Below are 24,044 nucleotides of genomic sequence, written 5' to 3'. Positions count from 1 at the left end.
CTGCACTAAAGCCCTGGAAATGCTCCGGTTACCAACAGCCCGCCCTTAACCTTATTCCCCTGAGCAGTGTAATCAGATGAGCAGCCGCTGCACCGAGGGCTGTGAAAAGCTCAACTTAGTTAAATTGACTAGAGGATTATACAAATACCAAAATCAGTCATTTCGTACAAATTGGATATTTACGGCCCACATACAACCAACAAGGAAATGGCAACAGGGACGTCGAAGGAGACAGCGGCGGCAAAAATACTGGAAGGCCCGCTTGCAGGTGGTGTGACCACTCATCACTTCCTTAAATCTGATGGCAGAAACAGACGAGGCCAGACAGAGACCGGAAGGAAGACTTTCATTCTCCAGCATCCCCCGCTCACCCCCACCAGAGGAAGTCCCACCACAGGTTCATCACTCACCCACCAGCCCCAGGCTCTAGGAATGGACCACCGTGTGTCTGCTCGGACAGACTCTAGTTGGACGGACAGTTTCTAGACGATGACCGTTCTCTTTGGTAGAGACAGAAAGCCTTCACCCAAACTGTTCAAAACTGAAACTTTTAACAGAATAAAATTCAAAATGTCTCTGCAGCCCTCTCCCTCGCCCTGACCTCTTCTGGGACCAGGCAGGCCAGAGCAGGTGGGGTAACGGGGAGCAGGCCGGCCCATCTGCATCCCAGGGTCACAGCACGTGGTGGATACTAAGTAACACTCTGTGCTTTATGCAAACACTTCCTAAGGACTCTGTATCAGATGAAAATAATGGATTTAAACAATGTTTCCACAATCAAAACAGGAAAGTTTTTTTTTTTCAATGCTAATTAAATCGACAGGCCTAATAAAGAACTAATTCACATAGGAAAAATGTCCAAAATCTTAAACATCTTTGGAATTTAACTCATTTTTTTCCCCTCTTTCATAAGCACACGAAGCATTGTGTGATACTGCCCAACTTGAAAAAACAGTATCTTGTTGAAGAATTTCAAAAGGGATGTTATAAACAGGCCTGGCCATAAATCCTACTGACACCCATCCACATAAGCATGGGAAAGGGGCCGGCTGGAGGGCTGGCCAGCACCTCCAGCACTGTTGAGAACTCACCCCAAGACAGATTGAAATTCAGATTCCACCCGTCCTATTCTAACACGCCCCCAACAAGGGGGGGATCTTCTCCTACAGAAAATGTAAACAGCATTCCTGCACGCTGTCAGAGCTACAGACAGAACACCTGAGAGGGTCTCCAGGTCGGCAGTGCTCAGGCGACAGCTGTCAGCTGAAGCCAAAGGTCTCTTCACTTGGCCGCTAACTGCCGTGAATTTTCTGATCTACTTTCTCCAAAAACAGGGGTCAGACGGGTGGAAATAAGGTGAGCATGAAAGCCATTTTATTTACAGACACGCTGCTTCACTACACAGCTGCTTTAAAATTCAAACTCAGGAGCAGTCGAAATCTCCAGTGCCAAATGAAACAAATATTTATAAATTGAATTTACTCCTAAAAAGCCTACGCAGTCAGTCTTCATTTATTCAAGGCTCATTCTGACTTTCAAGGAAATAAATACAGGAATGGACTTGATAATAGCTTAAACCAGCCGTGCAGACTAACCACTTACCAAAATAACCTTTCAAATTAGCTTAAGGAAGGTAGCGTCTAAGTTGCATGTCCTGGATGGCCTTATTTTATAAGATAATGGCTTCATCCTCCCAGGCCCTCCACATGTCAGAGGAGGACTGTATGGGGTTCTCTGCTAGCCTCTAGGGAAAAAGAGCCCGGAGGAGTGGATGACCTGGGACACCGCACTCCGCACACTGCCGGCCTGGAGAGGCAGCCGGGAGCTGGCACTCACTTTAGAAGGCTAAGGAGAAAGGGAAAGAGAACTTGCCTTCAGGCCAGGGAAGGGACAGAGCAGAACACACATTGCGAGTAATCCTACCCAACACTTGGGTCTCTGGTTCCCTGCTCCTCCCACCCAGGGGCCACCTCCCAGCAGCAGGGAAAACGGCAGTTATGGGGCACAGTGAATGTGCCACCTACCAGAGCTGCGGCCCCAGGCAGGTGAAGTCCAGGCAGAGGAGCCCAAACACTATGCCTCCAGTCTGCCCCTGGTAACCACTTGCACTTGCTGGGGCAGCCACCACCCAGCCTGCCCCTTTCCTGACCTCGAGACTCACTCTGCTGGCGACTATGCGAGGAATCCATCTGGTAGCTGGACTTCATATTTCTGATCTGAGCTAATCTAATTAATTTATTTTGGTCTTTTTTTTTTTTTAATTTGATCAAGACCATTTGAATGCCCACTTTTCCCAAGTCACAGCTGCAACACTTAATTTTGTTCCTATCAAAGATATTCATATAAGCTTCCTTTCAGGAGGGCTGGCCCTTGTCTCCATTCACGGTCTACGTTTTCTGTGTCTACACCACCACTGTCCAACGAAGCCACATAGGTGACTTTGAATTTTCTAGTAGTCACATTTAAAAAGTAGCCCCCAAAAGAGTGAAATTAATTTTAATAATTTTTATTTATCCCACATATGCAAAATATGATCTCTTCAACATGTAACTGATATGAATGAGACAGTTTACATTTTCAGTACTGTCTTTGAAACCCAATATATACTTCACACATACAGTATTTCTTAATTCCTACTAGAGCCACATTTCAAATCAGAAAGGTACACATGGGTGCAACAGCCACCATACAAGATGGCACAGGTATAATTATTAAAAATAAGAAACAGAAATACAAGTTATCAGTGTTATCAAATAATTCTCATCATTATCACTTCAGAAATAAATTTTCAAGATGTATTTATGTTTGATTTGGCTTTAAGTGAAAATCAAGTTAAATCTCAAATCATGTTTTATGTATTCAAAACATATTTATTGAGTCCCTACTGTGATCCAGGCACTGATCACAACTGCCAGAGGTGTATCAGTGAATAAAAACAAAGTTCCAGGACTTCCTTGGTGGTCCAGTGGCTAAGACTCTGTACTCCCAGTGCTGGCGGCTAGGGTTCGATCCCTGGTCAAGGGAACTAGATATCACATGCCGCAACTAACAGTTTGCCTGCCACAACTAAAAGATCTTGCACACTGCAACTAAGACCTGAAGCTGTCAAATAATAATAATAATAAATAAAAACAAAGTTCCCTTTTGTCCTCTTCGAGGTTACATTCATCTGTAGTTTTAAAGTTTATTTAAAACTTTTTAAATAAAAATTAAGATTCATGGGTTATGGTATAAAATTTAGGATACCATTTTACAAAATATTTCTTGGTAATTCATGATGACAAGTGCTTTAACTGTGTCTGATATTATATACATTTTAGTACAGACACCTATAATGAGGACACAATCAGGTCTTTCTGCTCAGCACCCTACTAGCAAGTATTTTCTGAGTTCAGAAGGTATCTGGGGGTGTGTCTGGGGTGAAGAGAGGCACAAGGAGACAGCCCAGCTAAGGGAGTCGTGGACACCTGACCTGAGGCTTGCTGTGCAACCAGTGATGAAAATTTAGAGCTGGCCAGTGCTTTGCAGATCTCCTAATCTAAGCCTCTCTTCATTTTACAGATGAAGAACACTTCTATGGACTGAGAAGAGTAAACCTCTGATACAAAATATTTTAACGACAAACAGTTCCCAAAGACCAAAGAAAAATGTACAGATGAAATGTCAGCAAGGGCAAAAGATTAAAGGTCTTAGACGGGGTCCTATTTATTCAGAGATTGGTCACTAAAATAACTGCTGAAACCACCAAACAGAAGAGAGTTTCCTTTCAAGAAAATTTTCACTTATACTGTCTGTAACGTTTAGGAAGCAAGCCCATTCTAGCACCATATTGAGGCTACTGGTTAATATTTTGGGGAGTAAGTAGGATGCAAACTAGCAACTCCAAAAAGCAAGTAAACAGCACCCAGGAAAGGGGGGTGGACAAAAGCAGGGAGTAAGACACACCAGAATGAAAGAAACGAGCTGTCTGAAAATACATATTAATATTTTGAAGGTAATCTCTGACTTTCCAAAGCTTGCATAAACAACAATTTACTGCCATGCTCTGGTTCAGGTAGGATGGCGTCTGTGTCGTCAGGTGTTAATTTGGTGTCTCAGTGACCTGGAAAGTCAGACAGGAGAGAGGTGAACACAGAACACCTTTCTTTTCCCCGGGCAAAATGCTCACTGCAGGTCAACCACTCTGTATCCAGCTGTGGCAGTCAAATGCCATCCGGGTGCCACCCACTTTTTCATAAGAATCCAACCCATGGGGCAAGTGTGAAGTCAGCTGCCCTGTAGAGCCAGTGACCACCTTAGTGTAACACAGCTTGATGCGCTTCCTTCTCTCTGCATTTTTCTCCCCCACCTCCCAGGAGCCTGAGGTTTGCGACATAATTTGATTGCTGTTCTCAGGACTGAGGGGAGCACTTGCCAGCATTTCCAAGGGAGTGTGGAGCGGCAGAAAAAAAGGCACCTCCCCACCCTCAGCACAACCACGTCGATGTCTCAGACCACAGATCACATCAGAGTGGGGAAGGACCCCCAGCCGACAGCAGGGATGCACAGAGTAGGCTCCAAATGGCTGGGCTGCTCCTCACAGAGAGTCCTTCCAGCTCCATCACCAGGTCTGTGGACGGTGATCCCTGCACCATGCTATGGGCCCCCAGCAACCGCCAGGGAAAGCAGGGGCCTGCCCAGGCCGCCGCTTGATGTGGGAGGAGGCATTGAGCCCACACACCGACCCAGATGGAGCAGCAGGAAGACCTCCAAGTGACCAGCATCAGCTCCCCGCCGGTCAGCTCGTTTGCCTCCTGGATGGACCAAAGTACACCGTTCCTGGAGCCCCCACCCCTGTGGCAAGACCACATTTTCTCCCTCATTTGTGTGTCCAGGCCATGACTGTGCTGAACCACGCGGCAGTCACTGGCCACGTGTTGCTATTTAAATGAATAAAAACTAAAGAAAATTCTAAATTCAGCTGCTCGGTCGCATAAGCTGCCTTTCAAGTGCTCAACAGGCCGGCATGGCTGGTGGCTGCAGTGCACACAGGGAACACTTCTATCAGGGCAGAAAATACTATGGATGGCAAAGCTACAGAGTTTTCTTCCTAGAGGTAATGTTCTTAGACGAAGACCATATTAAATAGTAGCAACTCTCTTTGATGAAAAAATATTTTCTCCTGCTCAGAGATTAGTGTTCTTTTTCAAAGGTCCATACCTACCCCTTGTGATGAAATTTATAGTATTCTTTCCATATACCATAGTTTATGCTAATTAACTTTTAATTATAAAATTTATCCTTTCTGTAATATATACCAACATATATTTCTATTTCTTAATAAATGATTTTTATTAAGTGAGGAATGATTCTCGACTACACAAAATTCAGACACTTAAGAATAATTAATTTCAAAGCCCTCTTCACTTATAGTTGTGCTTAAATAAAGTATTTGCAAGCTTAATTTTAACAACCAAAAATCTACGCCACTCCCTTTCTTGGTAGCTTTGTGTATTATTTTCATTAACTATTTTATTGGAAGAAAAAGATGCAGAAAGAATGAAAAAGGATGTGAAGTCTACGTTAGTCCAAGAACCACATGAAAAATAAAACCAAAAACAGGAAATAAGAGCTGTGTTTATATCCATTTATATCACTAGGTAGCCTCCAACGCTGCTGATAATAGTTGAAGAGACACATTTTTCATTGTGTGGCTCAGCTGCCTCCACCCACCTCTTCCACCCAGCCAGATGACGGAAAACCACCCTCAATCCTTCCCAGCATTCATTCATTTAAAAAATATCTAATGAGGACCTACTTTGCATAAGCATTTAATAGAGACTGGGTAACAGAGCTGAAGGAGCAGACGAGGCCCCTGTTCCAGGTAGCCTGCTGTCCTAATAAAGCCCTGTGGACACCCTGCCCATCTAACCTGGGGATGCTCCTCTCAAACATCTCACTGTCTACTGCCTCCTCCGGTTCACGCTGTTTCTGATGTAATCAGGCGTGGTGGTTTGGTGAAGGATAAAACCTTAAGGCTGAGGGTTCTCCGGAGTCGGGTCTCAACATGCTCACAGGCTGACTGAAGGATCTTCGAGGCCATGCCATGAGTCCTCTCTCGCCCCGGTTAAAAGCCTTAAAGCGGTTCCTCAGCTCCCGGGATGGAACCCAAAGGCTCCAGCAGACCGCATGGCACTCTGTGATCAGACCCCATTGGCCTCCCCATCCTCTGCTCCCCAGTTCCCTTCCCTCCGCCCCGAAACCTTCACCAGTACCCAGGCTAGGTCCGTCAAAGCAGTGCCAGTACTGTGTTTTACTTAACTGGCCACCTCCTCACACCTGCCTCACCTCCACACCTGCCTCCGCACCCCTCGGCTGTGACCGCCTACCTGGGACGTGTCCTGCCCTTCAGCCCTCCCTCTGCAGGCTGAGTCCAAAGCCCTCCCTAGAACTCCCACCACGCTGGCGCAGGAGCTACAAAAGCACCAAGCAGGCCTTGTTCTGGTTTCTCTACCTGCCTCTCCCCCTGCAGACTGCAGCCTCACCGCTGAAGCAGGACACTGGGACCATCGGCACCCTCTGCGAGCTGGTGAGACATGCGGAATCCTGAGCCCACTCTGACCTCCTGCCCCAGGGTCTGCGTGTTATTAACGAGGCACCCGTGTGATTCCTGCACTTGTGGAAGTTTGGGAAGTCCTGCTCACAGACCCTGAGTGCCTCTTGAGCTACAGCTGCGATTCTCCTTGATTAACTAAGAAGGAACCACAAACAACAGGTTGTTGTTTAGTCACTAAGTCACATCTGACTCTTTGGCTACCTCATGGACTGTAGCCAGGCTCCTCCGTCCATGGGATTCTCCAGGCAAGAACACTGGAGTGGGTTGCCACTTCCTTCTCCAGAGGATCTTCCCGACTGTGCTGATGGAACCTGCATCTCCTGCACTGGCAGGTGGATTCTTTATCACTGAGCCACCTCGGAGGCCCTCAACAACAGGTAACAGGTCTCAAAGAATTACCACGCAAGTAAAACAAAGACATGCCATCTTATATTTAAGGGAAGCATGTCCTGGCATTCGTGACCCACAAAGAAACAAGACTGACCTCATCTAAAGGACTAGGAACAACCCTTAGTGACAAGTCTCAATCTGTAAGGGTTTACAAACAGTGGACATCCAAAAGTGGTTTAATTTTCAAGATACATCCGTCCACCTGCTTGACAATCATTTTTGCAAGACAAAAAAAAAGTGCAGTTAACATTAATATCTAATGCTATGTTACATAACACCCTATTTCACAGGTTTCTTGCAGAAATACTTCAGTTATTTCTACATAACTTTGAGGAGTCTGGACATTCTGAGCTGCCTTTCAGATAAAGGTGGGTTTTTTTTTTTTCTATGTAAGAGTCCTGGGGCTAATAAACTTTCTTTGAAGGCAAGTAATTAAACAGCACTCATCTCACAGTTTATACCAAGTGCCCAGTCTCGGCACTTTTTTTTTCCTTTTCTAAATTGGTCAAAAGACGCAGAGTATCCTATAAGTAAGCTGCCCACTAAAGCAGAAGAATCAATGTCCTTTAGAGAGCGACCTTTACTACCTGTGATTCAACATGGAAACATCACCCCTGAAATTAATCCCTTCCAAGAACTAAGGCCACTGAGAAGACAGCTGAACTGCTCATCTCACTGCAGACACTAGAACACATCCATGGTGATATTGCCACGTGCAGCTTGGAGTGCCCCACGACAGACCAGTTCATGTCCCAGTAACACTTCGAATAAGCAACACTACATGCAGACAAGGGGTGAGGACAATGTTCAAGTACAGAGCTGCACACCCCATGTCCACACAGGCAAACATCTATGTGAAAGAAGTATGTCGATCTATCCCTTATCTTTTTAATGCTACCTTAATTGTATTGTAGATAAAGGGGAAAGCAAATGAAGAGGAACCAGGTCCAGAAATAAGAAAATGGAAATTCTGTGTGATTTATTTGGGATGGGGAAAAGGTCAACTTCAGAAATGTACTTCAACCCACTTGGCAAGGGTATGTGCAGGCAGACTAAAGGAAGAGTAACACAAATTTTATGACATGTGGTGATTGCTTAGTGTGTCTTGCTGAATACTGTAAAACAACCTGGGGTAGTTTAGACAAACAAAATTTGACTGGTGTATAAAGGCAATGATGCCACATTCTTATCAACCCACTTTAAAAAAGTGGCATTTGAAAATGTATTTCCCCACTCACTCTAGACCTATTTCAAGCTACTGACTTGGCACGCACAGGTGTGCACACACAGACACACACATCTGGGTGGGGCCAAGCCTACAAGGAGTGAAAAAAGGAGAGAAGGAAGGAAGGGGCTCCCCGGGACCACCTGATCCAGGGTTGCCCCTGTAAAGAGACCCTGAGTCACAGGAGGACGCCAAGGGCAACATGCTGAGAGGCTGAAAAGACAGTGCACAGCCAACTGCTCTTGGAAGAATCTCGCTTCTTGTATACTTACTGCAGTTGTCACTGATTAACCAACTGATCTGGCAATTTCCTGCATGCTTTTGCATTTTAAAAGGTTCTGGAAAGCTCTAAGGGGGATCCTGTTTCAGAGAGTTTAAAACTGTACCCCAGTTCAGCCTGGTTGAAAGGTAGGGAGACAGAGTGTAGTTAAACAATCTCCTCGGACACACACCTCCAACGTTCTTTTCCTTCAAGGAAAAGGAAAAAAAAAAAAAAAAAAAAACCTTCAGCAATACCACAGCTGAAAATAATTTATCTATTTTCCTCTGAGAACAGAGCACATGTGATGAGAAGGGAGCCTTACCCATCAACCTGAGCTCACAGCCAGGCCGGGCTTCCTGGTAGTTCAGAGGGTAAAGAATGCAGGAGACACAAGTTCAACCCCTGGGTTGGGAAGATCTCCTGTGAGAAGGAAGTGGCAACGCACTCCAGTATTCTTGCCTGAGAAACCCCACAGACTGAGGAACCTGGCTGGCTACGGTCCATGGAATAGCAAAGAGTCAGACACAACTGAGCAACTAAACAACAACACAGCCAGGCCAACTAAGGGCAGAGGTCTCAGGGTAACCTGGAGGTGTCCTAAGATGCCATATTGAAACGGAGCAGCACCATATAGTCCTTGCCCCCCAACCATGTCCTCTGCATGCCTTTTGCCTGTGAAAAACTTTAGTCAAAGAATAAGTTTAATCAGAAAAATGAAAAATATGGAAACAAAAAAACTGTCTAAGGACTAAATAATAATATAGTCATTAAGCATAGTCAAGGACCTTTAGTTCTTTCTCAAGGGCTACAGATAATATTCTGAGCCATATCCTGTGAGTTGTCTTGTAGAAACTAAAGCACCAGGTGGAGAAGTTAACTACACGATGACCAGACTGTACCCAGGACACGAGCTGCCACAGTTCCAAGAAGTGACCGCAAAAAAAATGGAAACAAGTGCATCTCGGAACTTAAAATTAACTAAACCTAAAACAACCAAGATGATGCTAGTCAGACAACTCATGACCAATCGAAGATGACCGTTAGAGATGACTGTACTATTTCTGCATGGAGCACCCCCCACCCCATTATGTTTATAAAAGCTCTCATGCCCTGCTTGTCAGGGCGGGAGCAGGCCCTCGGACAATGTCCACCACCCTCCCCCTCAGTTGCCGGCATCTGAAATAAAGCAAACTTTCCTTTCCACCAACCTAGCCTGTTTACTGGCTTTTGAACCAGAGGGCTCTCCCCATCCCCTCCACCCGCCACACACACAACTCCTTTTGGTAACAATATACATGCAAAGGAGAAATACAAAGGAATTACATAAATTCAAATTTCCATCAGGGAAATGAGCAATATTAAAGGGAAACAGAACTGTTAAGGAAGGTTGAGAAGGGCTTTGGAAGAGAATTAAAGAGTATTTTGGGAAACCATACATCGTTTCAAAAAGGTAAATCTACAGACAAAAAATGGGAGAAAACAAACTTTACTTACTCAGTGACTACAGTATTACTCTTTTAAAAGCTTATATTTGATGAAGGAAATGGAATTAAGGCTGGAATATATAGCAAACAGTTTGCATTATTTCATAATCATTCTGACTTATATAACAAAGTTGGAAATTTTTTCCATAAGTACACTTATGAACACAAGCAGATTCTATCAACACAATGCCACCATAAAACTATTTGCCAATCAAAACCATTATCAAAAACTATCACAATAAAATAACTACTGTTTATGGAGAAGGAAATGGCAACCCACTCCATTATTCTTGCCTGGAGAATCACATGGATGGAGGAGACTGGCGGGCAACACCCCATGGGGTCGCAAAGAGGCGGACACAACTGAGCAACTAACACACACAACTATTGTTTAAACTATCCACTATGTGCAGCTAAATAAAGCTAATACCTCTTCTAGCCAATTAAATGTCTTCACTCATATTTGCATATAATAAAAGATGAAAGCTGTATCCACAAACTCTGTATGTGTGTATTTCCCGCACCCAGAGCAAAGGCTCAGCCCTAACTTGACCCCTCTCCTCATTACCCTGAAATCTGAGCCTTTTCCCCAATGAGCTGTGTGCCACGGGGAAAATACACTTAATGAAACACTCTTTATATTATTCTAAGTAAGTAAATTCACACCTTATGTCTGTTTACAAAAAGATTACAATACGCTCATAGCACATTCCTTTTACTGTCTGACTGTACCACCAAACTCTTCAGTGTCATTGAGAGCCACCTGTAAAGATCTGCCTCACATATTTCCCAAAAAAAATCAATCAGCCAATTCTAGCTTTAAGTACTTCTTACCTGAGCTTCCCTGGTGGCTCAATGGTCAAGATTATCTACTTGCAATGCAGGAGACCCAGGTTCAATCCCTGGTTTGAGAAGACCCCCTGGAGAAGGGAATGGCTACCCACACCCAGCATTCTTGCCTGGAGTATCCCATGGACAGAGGAGCCTTGCAGGCCACAGTCCATGGGGTCACAAAGAGTCAGACACGCTTGAGTGACTGCCTGAGTAGTCTTCACTTTCACACTGTCACTACCTCAGTGTACAAGATCCCTCACAAGAGGACCTCATTCTAACTTGCAGGTAAACTTTACATTTCAGTTTGAAAGGGGATCCTATTATGTAGTTATAAATTTCAACACTGTGTCCGCTTTGATCACAGATCAATATTAAGTTCACCTCAAATCAGCAAGTAGACTGTAATGTAAGAAAAGGCAAAGTGGGAAGATGAGCTACGACCAGGTGTGACGTTTGCTTCACATAATGAGGACAATCGAGATAATTTAAGGCTACTGATGACGCCTTATAATTGAATGTTTTACTTGGTTTAATCAAACAATACAAAAAGGACCAGACACCTACCCGGCTTTAAAAGAGTCTACTGAGGAATCCACCTAACTGTATGGCTTTCATGAGCTGAACTCCTCGACATCCGTTGCTAATAAAATGATGATCCTGACGAGGAAAGCTGAGTAGTTACATTTCATGGTGGTGTCCACGTCAATGACACCCACCCTGCACTGTTCAGGTCTCCGCCCCACGTCTAGGAGGCCTCTCTAAACATAGCATGTTCTCCACTTCATGCCCATTTCTCAGAGGTAGTTTGAAAATCTTCACAATTTTTCCTATAAAATAATTCTGAAGAATAATAAAGAAAGGTTTTAAACCATGCTACCACCGAGAATTTAGTTTCTTTAAAGATCAGCGGCAATGACAAAAAAGATGGCAGATTTTCTAAATCTAGCCTTCTAGATTCCGAATGTAAATCCAAGTGCCCCATTAAATTGAAAACTGCCTACACTGTACTTTGCAGACCACACTGCACACCTAGAAAGAGCAGAAAATGTTCTGACAGACCACACACCTCATGCTTCTACTTCAGAAATACCCTCACAAGCCCTTGGGGCTCTGGTCTGGTCACTTGTCAAGTGCTCTGCGCGTTCAGTTGCCAAGGATGCTTCGTCCTAGAGTGGTGAGGACAAAGGGTTTTTCTGACCATGTAAAGGAGAAAATCTTCACCCAAAGGAGAAACTGCTTAGGTCATCAATATCCAATTAATTTTTATGGGCTGCCTATCAACTTCGTAGTTAAGTTTTTAACCTACCAGAATCATTTATCTTTTTTTATATTTTATCTCTTTTTTTGTGAAATGAATTTTAATGCTGCTATTTTACCATTAAAAGAATTCTTTCTGCTTTTCCCTATTTTTCTCTGTCCTGCTGAAAGGTTAACTCATGAATACAGACTGCATTTCAGTGTTTCTTTCATCATAAAACATCTAACTGTTGCCCTGTTGACTATAAATATGCCCAGCATGCCCACAGAGGTGAGTGCCTCAAAAAGGACCCTGCATTTTACATCTGTCATTTTACACCCCGAATGCCACACCAGGTGCCCCCAAAGTGTTTAAGGAATTAGCTGTTATGTGTAACATCCCAGTATATTCCGAACACCCCCTCCTCCCCACAAACACAGGGAGAAATCTCCGAGCAACACTGCCGCCTAAGGTTCTATTCACACAAGGGAGGCGAGAGGCTTGGGCTGGGGCGGGGAACGAGAGCACCTTCTGTCTCTCCATGGATGCTGAACCATTTAAAAGGAGAGCCACAAGCTCCAGACAACTGTCTAGCTTTACAGCTCCCTGTTTGTGTAAGGCCCTGCCCCAGCCTTCAGACTGAACCTCCCAGAGCAACGTGACCTGCTGTGTTCCCATCAACGGAAACCAGAGGACCCAGCAGTTTCTTCTCCCTGCTTCAGGTGCTACCTATACGCTGCGCACCCAAGAAAAGAGTGTATTAACTGCTATTTAGTGCTTATTGCAGGTGAAACATCTTTTCTCCAAAAGTCCAAAGTTCTCGACACACTGCCTTCTCACCCATTTTAAGTTCCATCGATATATGCTAACAATCCAGCATCAAGTACCATTAAAAACTATAACCTTACCTGGCACCCCAAAACAAAATGTTTGAAAGAAATTATGATTATTCATTTCACCTGGCCTCTTTGGTCCGCAGCTTGTATTTAAGAATTTCAGATGTAAATCTAGTTATTTAAAAAGTAGCCACAGGGACTTCCCTGGTGGTCCAGTGGCTAACACTCTGTGCTCCCAGTGCAGGGGGCCTGGGTTTGATTCCTGGTTAGGGAATTAGAGCCCACATGCCTCAACTAAGAGTTTGCATGCCTCAAGGAAGACCCAGCACAGCCAAATCAGTATTTTTTTTAAAAGTAACCCTGTGAACATGCTAAAATAACTGGTACTGGATAAATCACTTTTCAAAAATTACTTTGCTACATTATAATATTCTTGTGTGCTCACACAAATACTTTGGATTCTTGAGTCTGTTTTCTGTGAATTTCTTCCGACCCCTACAAGCCTATCAACAATTGTGCTGTTGCTGAAGAGGTGTTTTGGTGGAGATGAGCAGGAAGATCAAGTAGCACTCAGCTGCCCCTCCTAATGGTCCCCGTGTTTCCAGTACTGGAGCCAGAAGGCCCATGTACCTGTTTAAATTTAAACTAACTAAAATTACACAAAATTTAAAATTCAGCTCCTCTGTCACCCCAGCCACATTCAGCTGCTCAGGAGCCACGTGGGGAGCTACATGGAACTGGGCACAGCAAACATGGAGCTGGGGGGACTTGTCGTCACGCCAGGAGAGCGACAGGCACTGAGGCTGAGACCTAAAGGGCAGATGGGAGGGTGACACGTGGAGGGGCTGGCGAGAGGGAGGCAGCGAGGCCCGGAGGGTCCACGCCCGAGGCTCAAGGGAGAGAACACACACGGAGGTGTCTGCAGGTACTGCGACGAGGCTCAAGTCGAGGCCAGATTATGAAGGGCCTTGTAATGCATTCTGAATTTGTGGAGAAGTCAGTCTAATGCTTTAAGCAATGCTGTTTATAAAGATGCACACTTTCGTAATTGAAGTATAATGTATAATATTGTGTTAGTTTCTGTTATGCAGCAGTGATTCAGTTTTATAAATGTATATGTGTGTGTGCGCGCGATACTCAGTCATGTCCCGATTCTTTGTGACCCCATCGACTATAGTCCACCAGGCTCCTCTGTCCAGGGAACTCTCCAGGCAAGAATACTGGTGTGGCTAGCTATTCCCTTCTCCAGGTGATCTTCCCAACCCAGGGGTTGAACCCAAGTCTCCTGCATTGCAGGCAGATTCTTTACTATCTGAGCCACCAGGGAAGCTCCATACAAGAGGTACAGTTGCTGCTTATTTTACATACAGTAGTGTGTGTCTATTAATTCCGAAATCCTAATTTATCCCTCCTCCACCTCCCTTCCCCTTTGGGAACCCTAAGTCTGTTTCCTTCCTACTTTATAGATAGATTTGTGGTATTATTTTTAGATTCCACATGTAAGTGGTATAATATTTGTCTTTCTCTGATGTACTTCACTTAGTATGATAAACTCTAGGTCCCTCCATGTTACTGCAGATGGCATTATTCCAATTCTTTTTTATGGCTGAACAATATTCGACTGTGTGTGTGTGTGTGTGTGTGTGTGTGTGCACGCTCACGCACATCAAATCTCCTTTACCCACTCAGAAAAATGTACATTTTAGAGAGAAAAAAAAAAAACCTTACTAAAATATGGATCACATATTGGGAAGGTGGGACTAGGGCCAAGAGGACCAGTTCGAAGGCTCTTACAGGAACTGAGGTAAGAGTTGCTGCTACAGAAAAGGAGGAGATGGAGCTACCCGAGATAGGACTACCCACCAGCCAGCTGACCTGGCTTCTGACTGGATGCTGGAGGATGAACAAGAGTCTGCGAAGACAGCTCTGACCTGGGTACCTGAGCAGATGGTAATACCGTGCACCGACGTGTAGGGAACAGAAGAGAAGGAGGATTTTGTATAGGGTGGGGGCAGGTGGAGAAAGTCCACCAGGAGCTGCCCAGTTAGCAAGTCAATAAATATGAGAGCGAAGAGCACCCCAGGGAGAAAGCAGATCCGAGGATATGACAACTCAAGTCACTGACAGACAGAAGAAAGGCAAAGTCTAGGAGCAGATGAGATTCCCCAGACAGAACGGCCAGAAACATTCTAAAGAAACCAGAGAAAAGACCCATGGCAAAATCCTGCAGAAAGCCAACACCAATAGAGCAGAAAGAAGAGCCAGCTAGTGAGATGGAAGCAAACACCCTGAAAAAGCTGCAAGGAGGAAGTGACGACAAAGTTCAAATGCCGCAGAGAAAGAAGTGGCCACCAGACTCCACCAGTAGGAGGTTAGTCACTGATAAGAGTGTTTCTATGAAATACTGGAGGCAGAAGCTCAAGCACTCGGTCACAGCGATGACGGGAGGAGGGAACCAGTACAGAGGCTCCCAGCTGTGGACTGAGGAGGAGACCACGCCAGGCAGTGGTGGAAGTGGACGGACCAAGGACGAGAATCTCCCTAGCATGAGAAAGATGGTGTTGGGTTCCATCACAGGTCAGGTAACCCTTAGTCTCTCTGTGCCTCAGTATAAAAGCGGGATAATAAGGGTATTTATGTGATGGGGGGGGGTCTTAGAATTAAGTACATGAATATTTACAAAGCACATAGAACAGTGCCTGCTGCTCAGTAAAACACAAATGCTAACAAGAGGCGGCATGGAGAGCAAAGGGTCTGAGGAGGAGCACACGCAAGGGGAGATGCTAGGGCGAAATCCAGAGCACCGGAGACAAGACCTGCCTCCTCCGCCAGGACAGTAAGGGGAGGGTGCAGAGCCTGAGAAGTAAATGAGAGAATGTGGTCTCATCCCCGTGACCTCAATGGGTTTGAGTTCGGAGGGAGGCAGTGGTTGTGAAAAAAGAAATCAAAGAAGACAAAACATGGGAAGCCATCTGTGCTCGTGGATTGGATGTATAGCTGAGATCCCTTGCTGTCCACCTGAAACTACCACAACACTGCTGACTGGCTACACCCCAACACAAACAAAAAGTTAAAAAATAAAACAGACAACCAGAAAGGACCTACTGCACAGCTCAGAGAACTCTGCTCCATGTCACATGGCAGCCTGGACAGGAGGGGAGTTTGGGGAGAATGGATACGTATATACGTATGGTTGAGTCCCTTCGCGGTTCATCTGAAACATCACATTGTTAATCAGCTCTTCAGTTCAGTCCTCAGTCATGTCTGACTCTCTGCGACCTCATGAACTGCAGCACACCAGGCTTCCCTGTCCATCATCAACTCCCAGAGCTTGTTCAAACTCATGTCCATCAAGTCAGTGATGGCCTCCAACCATCTCATCCTCTGTCACCCCTTCTCCTGTCTTCATCTTTCGCAGCATCAGGGTCTTTTCCAATGAATCAGTTCTTCACATCAGGTGGCCAAAGTATTGGAGCATCAGGTTCAGCATCAGTCCCTCCAATGAATATTCAGGACTGATTTCCTTTAGGACTGACTGGTTGGATCTCCTTGTAGTCCAAGGGACTCTCAAGTGTCTTCTCCAACACCACAGTTCAAAAGCATAAATTCTTCAATTCAACTATAATGGAATAGCTGATTCTATTATCAGCTATACCCAATACAAAATTGAAAGTTCAAAAGAAAAAAAATACTGCTAGACTGTCCAGTTTGCACAAAGCAATCTACACACAGTCCTTCTCAAAATTCCAATGGCACTTTTCAAAGAAACAACCCACCCTAAAATCTGTATGGAACCACAGAAAACCCCAAGAATTGACAGAACCAAGGGGCAGGGTCAGAGGGCACTGTGAACCCCAGGTCTGAAGCCAGCTGCAAAACGACATCCTGTTCTTGAGCTTCCTTTTCTCATCTGTAAAGCACAGGTGAGACCACCGACTCTACTTCATTAAGACTGGAGTGTATACGTAAAGCGCCTGACACTGCATCTGGCACACAATCCATTACGCAGATGAGAAATTTTAGATACACAGAGTATGCTGACCAGGCTGAGTGACCCTGACCCAGTTACTCAGCCTCTCTGTTCCGGTTTCTCACCTGTGGGGCCGGGGTCGCGGGTGGAAAGGGGGCCCTCCATTCGAAGACGCTAACCTATGTAGCTTTGCAATGAGACTCATATCTACACTTAGACTTAGCTATACTTAAAGTACAGCCATCCTCTTCCAAAACTCACACTTTTAATGGGAGAAAAATAATCAAAATTTCAAGAAGCACAGATAATTGATAAAGTGATTACAAAGATAAATCAAACACACATACACTATGTAAATAATTCAGTGAAGCTTCAGTTCTCAATGTGAAATTGCCTGGACTCACTAGTAATCCTAAAGCAACTGCTCCCCAAAGGTAAGCCAGCACATGGGACTGGGTTAGGAAAATATCATTTCTCAGAACACGCTCGCTCATCATGCCATGCAAGGGCATCACAAATAATCCCTCAGGCTCAGCCCACCTGGACAAAGGGAGGGGAGGCCGCAGGGCACCAGCTGGCACCACTTCCAGGAGAACCTCAGACAGCCCCCGGAATCCTTCCTAAATGTTAGGAGACCCCACAGCTGCTGGAAGTGAATTTTCTAGAAGAAGGAAATCTCGTACTTCCTCTTCTCCACAGGACAGGAGATGCACTCTTCCTGCTGAGCACCATCACGAGACACAACTGCCCACACAACTGCAGCCTCCCATTAAATCACCAACCTAAGGGCCGAACACAGCTTCCAGGCACCCCGGAAAGCGCTGATGTAAGAACCAGGTGCTGGAACATTCTATTTCCCATTCATCTGCTGAACAAACCAGTATGATGTAACTTCTTTAACCTCCTTTTCCAGTAACAAGGTAGATTACCATCAAATGTCTTCTTCAGGGATGCTGTGAGGGTGACTTAGCCAATAATACATTTCCTTGTACAAAAACTGTATTAAAATGCTTATTCTCCACTCGGATTCATCTCGGAGGTCTAACCTGGGATGCTTCTTTCCTCTGATGCTCTGACCATGCAGGTGGGAAGCCTCCCTCGTCAAGAAGCCACAGGAGATGTCAACTTCAAACCATCCTTGACCTCGGCTTCCACTCTTGTAACACAGAAGAGATCACAGAACATTTCTTTAGAACATCTCCTTCCCTAATGACCCATGACGACCAGACGTTTCCCCAAGTCTGGACCCATCTGCTTGATGGGTCCCTGCATGGACCACCCCCTCCCACGGAGCTGGGAGACCCCAGGCATGGCCCCCAGAGCTCCGCACAAGACTCGTCCCCAAGTTCATACTCGGTTTTCTGTGTCTAAGCACCCTGGGTGGACCCCATTTCAACACAAGCTAGTCATGTACAGATGTGAGTGTTGGACCATAAAGAAAGCTGAGCACCGAAGAATAGATGCTTTCAAACTGTGGTGTTGGAGAAGACTCTTGAGAGTCCCTTGGACTGCAAGATCAAACCAGTCAATCCTAAAGGAGATCAGTCCTGAATGTTCATTGGAAAGACTGATGCTAAAGCTGAGGCACCAATACTCTGGCCACCTGATGCGAAGAGCTGCCTCACTGGAAAAGACCCTGATGGTGGGAAAGACTGAGGGCAGGAGAAGATGGTGCCAACAGAGGATGAGATGGCTAGGTGGCATCAATGACTCAATGCACATGAGTTTGAGCAAACTCCTAGAGACAGTGCAGGACAGGGAAGCCGGATGCACTGCAGTCCATGGGGTCGTAGAGTCAGACACGACTTAGCAACTGAACAACAACAGGTTCACATAAACATTTACCATCTTTAATTTCTACTGACTATTCTCAAATTTAAAGGTGGTTTATAAAATTACCACCTCTCATCAAAGATGAAAGATGCCCAATCGTGACATATCTCTACACATTAGAAAAGCCAAGAGAAACAGTCACAGAGAAATGAAGGAAGAAATGTCGGGGCCAAGGTGGGGAGGCAGAAAAGCAGCATCAATAAACTTGGAGAAAACCAGCTTCATCCGGCCCCCGACACTCTCTCTGCCCCAGGTAACTTAAAGCAGCTCTCTGGACCTCAGCTTCCTCCTCCAGGAGAACATGACCGTAACCATGCCCTCACTGCCAAAGGGCTGCTTAGACATGATCTCGTTTACCTGCTGCAGGCGGCTCTTTGCAGACTGCCTGGCATGCGGTGGATGGACAATGACACTAGCTGTCCCCCAACATAGGCACCCACCTTAACCTGCAACTTTTGGGGGCAGACACAGGGCTGGCGGGAAGGAACAGGAAGGCTGCAGACCAGCCCCCCAGAGGCCACTTTCCCAGAATGGGGAGGGGGCTAGGAATCTTGCTTTCACGTCTCCAGAACCTGGGAAACTCGAAATGGGAGCACTGAAAGACCGGAGCCCTAGTCCGACTGCTTGACCATACACAGCAGCGGTGAGGAGGCACCTGCTTTGTTCAAGGTCACCCAGCTAGTCGAGGTCAGAAGGAAGACTTGGCCTAGTGCTCAGATCCCTAGACTGGGCCTGGTGCTGTTGTAATGAATACCCCACAGGGCAGAAGAGCGAGTCCCCCATTCTCAGACTAGACAAGCAGTATTTATAACACCATCAGGTCAATGGTAACAGACGGGGAAGCAATCCAGTTTTTAAAACAGGACATCCAGACACAACCTGTGGCGTGAGCGCTACTCATAACTTGCAGCAACTCCAAATAAGGCGGCTTCTCAACATCCTGGCCGTCCTGTTATCACTGACCGCAGCGTTCTCTCTCCAAGGTCACTGTGCTGAAGGAAAACAACGTTCATTTGCATAATGTCTGGTATATTGAGTCAACTGTGATAGGAGGATTTTTTCTTTTAACCAGCAGCGTATACTTGCGTCTCCAGAATGCTTCTGGACAGCCCTTCATACACTCACAGACACCTACTCTCTGCACCATCTCTCTTGAACCCCTGTGTCCCTCCAGAGGGTGGTGCATGCTCGGAACCACCCAAGCTTCCCTGGTGGCTCAGACAATAAAGAAAACATCCAGTTCAGGGCAAATACAGAAAGAGGTCGTACAACCAAGTTGCAAGCTTTTTTTCAAAGAGCACCATTTTGACTTGGAGTGGAAAGGAAACTGACAAACTATAGCTGTTCAGGCATTTGGCAGGCGTTCTTCTCAAAAGTGAACAAAATAAGTCTGTCACTTCAAGGAAAACAATTGACAGTTTTGTTGCCAATGATAAAATCTGAGCTTCCAAACCAAAAGCCAGAATTTTGGAAAATCTCTATCCACCACGGTGAACTTGACAGCCTCCCAGAACTTAAAAGACTTTCCTGATTAAATGGGTGCTGATATTAACAAATGTGATTTTTAAAAATATTGTCTTATAAAATGTGTCAACATATGAACGATTTGTGTAATTCACTGAATCAATATTTTCCAAATTACCAACACATGACGTTACAAAACCACGCATAGAGAAAAGACCCATTCAAAGGGCAAAACACACCAACGAATTTTAATGAAACCAGAAACAAAAATTTCACTCATACGACGTCAGAGTCCACACTGCAACTAACCTTTAAGAAACCACTCCTTTTGGTTTTAGTGTAGTAGCAAATTATCTAAAAAGGCTATTCAAATATTCCTCCCTCTTCAATTACAAATCTGCATACCAGATTTTCTTCATGTTCTTCAACCAAAACAGCATATTAAAACAGATGGAATGTACAGCAGCGATCAGACTCTGTCTTGTCTTGAACCAGACATTAAGAGAGACTTACAAAAACAAAAAGCAATCAGGGTAGGGGCAACATACGGGCAGGGGCCTAGGAGGTACAAACCATGAGGTATAAAATAAGCTACAAGGATATACTGTACACTAAGCCATAAAAAAGAAGGAAATAATGCCATGTGCAGAAACATGGATGAACCTCGAAATGATCACACTACGTGCAGTAAGCCAGACAGAGAAAGATAAATATCATATGATATCAGTTATATGTGGAATCAAAAAAAAGAAGAAAACAGAGACACAAACTTATGGCTACCAAAGGGGAAAGGGTGGGGAAGGGATAAATTAGGAAGCTGCGATTAACACATCACACTGCTGTATATAAAACAGATAATCAACAAGGACTTTCTGTATAGCACAGGGAACTATATTCAACATTTTCTCATAACCTATAAAGAAAGCAAGCCTGAAGAAATATATATTTATGTTGGTGTTGTCTAGTCACCAAGTCATGTCTGACTCTTTTGTGATCCCATGAACTGTAGCCCACCAGGCTTCTCTGTCCATGGGATTTCCCAGGCAAGAATACCAGAGTGGGTTGCCATTTCCTTCTCTCTATATATGTACAAACAATTTCTGTGCTATACACCTGAAGCTAACACACTAATAAGATATGTAAAGCAAAACTATGTACTTCAATTAAAAATAAAGGATTTTTTATAGAGGATATAATATGCAACATAGGGAATATAGCCAACATCTTATAATAACTATATATGGAGAATAATCTTTAAAAATTGTGAATCACTATATTGTACACCTGTAACTTATATAATACTGTACAGCAACTATACTTCAATTTAAAATATTTTAAAGTAAATATAAAGTAAAGCCCTTCATTCTCACTAAACTTCTGTTTGGGAAAATAATTATTTTTCATAAAAATTATACTGTTTATATTAGCATGCCATGGATTTAACGTTATTTTAAATTAACTAAATAAAATGTTTAAGCAGTTTTCATTTCAAATACAGTAAATAGCAATGGATATAACCCACATAAACAGCAGCTCTTTGGGGTTCTCAATAAGAGTATAAAGTGGCCGTGAAACCACAAAATTTGAGAACCACAGCTCTAACTTGATGATGAAGACCCTCATCACTAGTCACTGCTCAAAATGCAAAATACCAGTAACCATATACACACCTGAAACTTTAATACCATAAAACATTTTAAACATGGCAAAACAAAAACACCTTTCAAATATAATACCTGGTCATAGAAAGCAAGAGTTCCCTATGGAGAACTAGAAACTCAGCAGTTTCCGATGCTACAATCGCCAAAGAACTAGACATTCTTGACAAGAGAGAACCGGACTGTCCGACCCAAGCCGCTTGGCTGGGCTGCCTGGCTGTCAAGGCAAGTTGGGTGAGGGATGCACAGAAGAGAAGTGGGAGAAGAGAAAGTCCCCACAGCCAGCAAATCAAATGACCGGGTGGCCTCCAGGGTGCAAGAGGAGCAGAACAGTTTCCTTTGCTTCGAGGTTACTATTAAAATCCTCAGGGCCCCATCCATCTGCTCCTCTCTTTTCACAGGAATGTGACACTTCCTGCTCCCACCCTATTGTCTGAAGATCAGGAGGACCCGAAGCTTCGATTCATGTGTCTTAGCTTCTGCAGGCCTATGAGATGAGTGATGTAAACATTATCCCCATTTCACAAACAGCAGAACTGAGTTTAGAAGGACTTCCGTAACTGGGTGGTAGCACCAACACCCTGACCTCAAGTCTCTTGGGGTCTTGTCTGAAACCCTTCCACACACTGCTTAGTGGTTCTCAAGTGTGGTTCTACTCCAGAAGCCCCACCACCACTGGGAACTTGCAGAAACTTGACCTCCCAGACCAACCAAACCTATTCAGTTCTAAGTTCTTGGGGGAGCCCAGGAATTCGGGTTTCGCCAAGCTCTCCTGGTGGTTCCAATGTTTGGACCAAAGGCCAAGAAACCACGATGCCACAGGCAGACAGCCATCGGCCAGGACAATGATCTCAGGTGCTAGAACTGCTACCGTCAAGTATCAATGCCACAGACCAGGGGCCGGCGCTCCAGGATGGACGGCTCACAGCTCTGAGGGCCAGAAGTCCAAGACTGAGGAAATGGCAAGGCAGGCTGCGTCCTCAGGCTTCTTCCCTGGGCCTGTAAGCAGCTGTCCTCACACTGTGTGATCACGTGACCTCCTCGTGCAAAAGAGGGGAAAGGGAGAAATAGTGCTCTTCCTCTTATGAGGCCACTGATTCTACTGGATTAAGGCCCCACCCCTGTGACCTCATTTAACTCTAACTACCTTCAGGAAGGCCGGTCTCCAAACAGTCACACTGGGGTTGGGGGGGTGGCCCTCAGCACACGGATGTGGAGGGACACAATGCAGTCTGGGGCCGACTTCAGAAGGAAGAATGCTCAGGCCCCAGGTGAGGCTGGTGCTGCTGATCCAGGCCCTTGGCCTCAGAGCCTGCAACACGCCAGGGCGTGGAGAAAGGGGTCACTTGGAGCTGCAGCACCTGCCGAGGGAACCCCAGCCCCGCTGGGGACCCAGAGTGGCTGATCAGGACACTGAGCTCCCATAGGAGGGGCCGAGGGAAGGAAAGGCACCCCCACACTGGTGTCTGATGTTGACGGTGGGCATCCACTCAGGTGCCAGGCCCTGCGGGAAGGCCAAGATGCCCTCGCTCATTTCATCCTTGTCACCCCCATTACAGGAAGGAAATGGGTGGCTTAGAGATCAAGCAGGCTGCCAAGGAGCGACTGCGGTGGAGGCACCAGTAGTGGCAACAATTATGAGGCTGCTCTCAGAGCCACAGCCTTAACCTATGTCTCCCTAGAAGGGAGAAAAGGGGCACAGGCTCACAGTTGATCTCCAATCAGAGAGGGACTCCAGGCACCAGAGGCCACACGGCACATGGTGTCGGGGACAGGCGCTAAGGCAACACAAAAGACCGAGCCACACAAGGAAAATACCTGACTTCACTGACAATGGAAGAAGTGCACCAAACTGGCGAAGGACAAGAAGTCCCAAACTGGCAAGGGCAGAGACAATGGGCAACCCCACACCACGGAAAGGACTGTGAGCTTGGAGGGCGGGCACCCTGCAGAAAACTGACAGCCTGGGGCCCCTTCCTCAGAATACGCCCTAGAGGGACACGGCGGTGGACAAGAAGGGCGCATCCTCACGGCTGCACTGATTTCAACGGGGGGCACAGGAAATGACCCAGATGCCCATTAAAGGAGGATGGGCAGATGAAGTGGCATGGCATAGGATGTCGCTGTCTGAGCTCTTTGAAAAGATGAAATAGAGCTGTATGTGTTAATATGAAAAGATCAGCCAAGGTACTGTGAGAAAAGGGAGTTACAATGTGTCTGCACTGTGATAACCTTCCTCCCGCTAAAAACCTAGAG

General features: G+C 45.4%; 1 protein-coding gene across 3 annotated transcripts in view; it reads right to left on the bottom strand.

Moving 5' to 3' along the window:
* The window catches only part of CHD7 (chromodomain helicase DNA binding protein 7), a 187,061-nt gene that overhangs the window by 125,483 nt on the left and 37,534 nt on the right, over positions 1-24,044 (bottom strand). The window lies entirely within an intron of this gene.

The sequence above is a fragment of the Dama dama genome, chromosome 21, assembly GCF_033118175.1.
Source record: "Dama dama isolate Ldn47 chromosome 21, ASM3311817v1, whole genome shotgun sequence".
NCBI classification, from domain to species: domain Eukaryota; kingdom Metazoa; phylum Chordata; class Mammalia; order Artiodactyla; family Cervidae; genus Dama; species Dama dama.
This window is presented reverse-complemented; position numbering and strand designations above follow the sequence as displayed.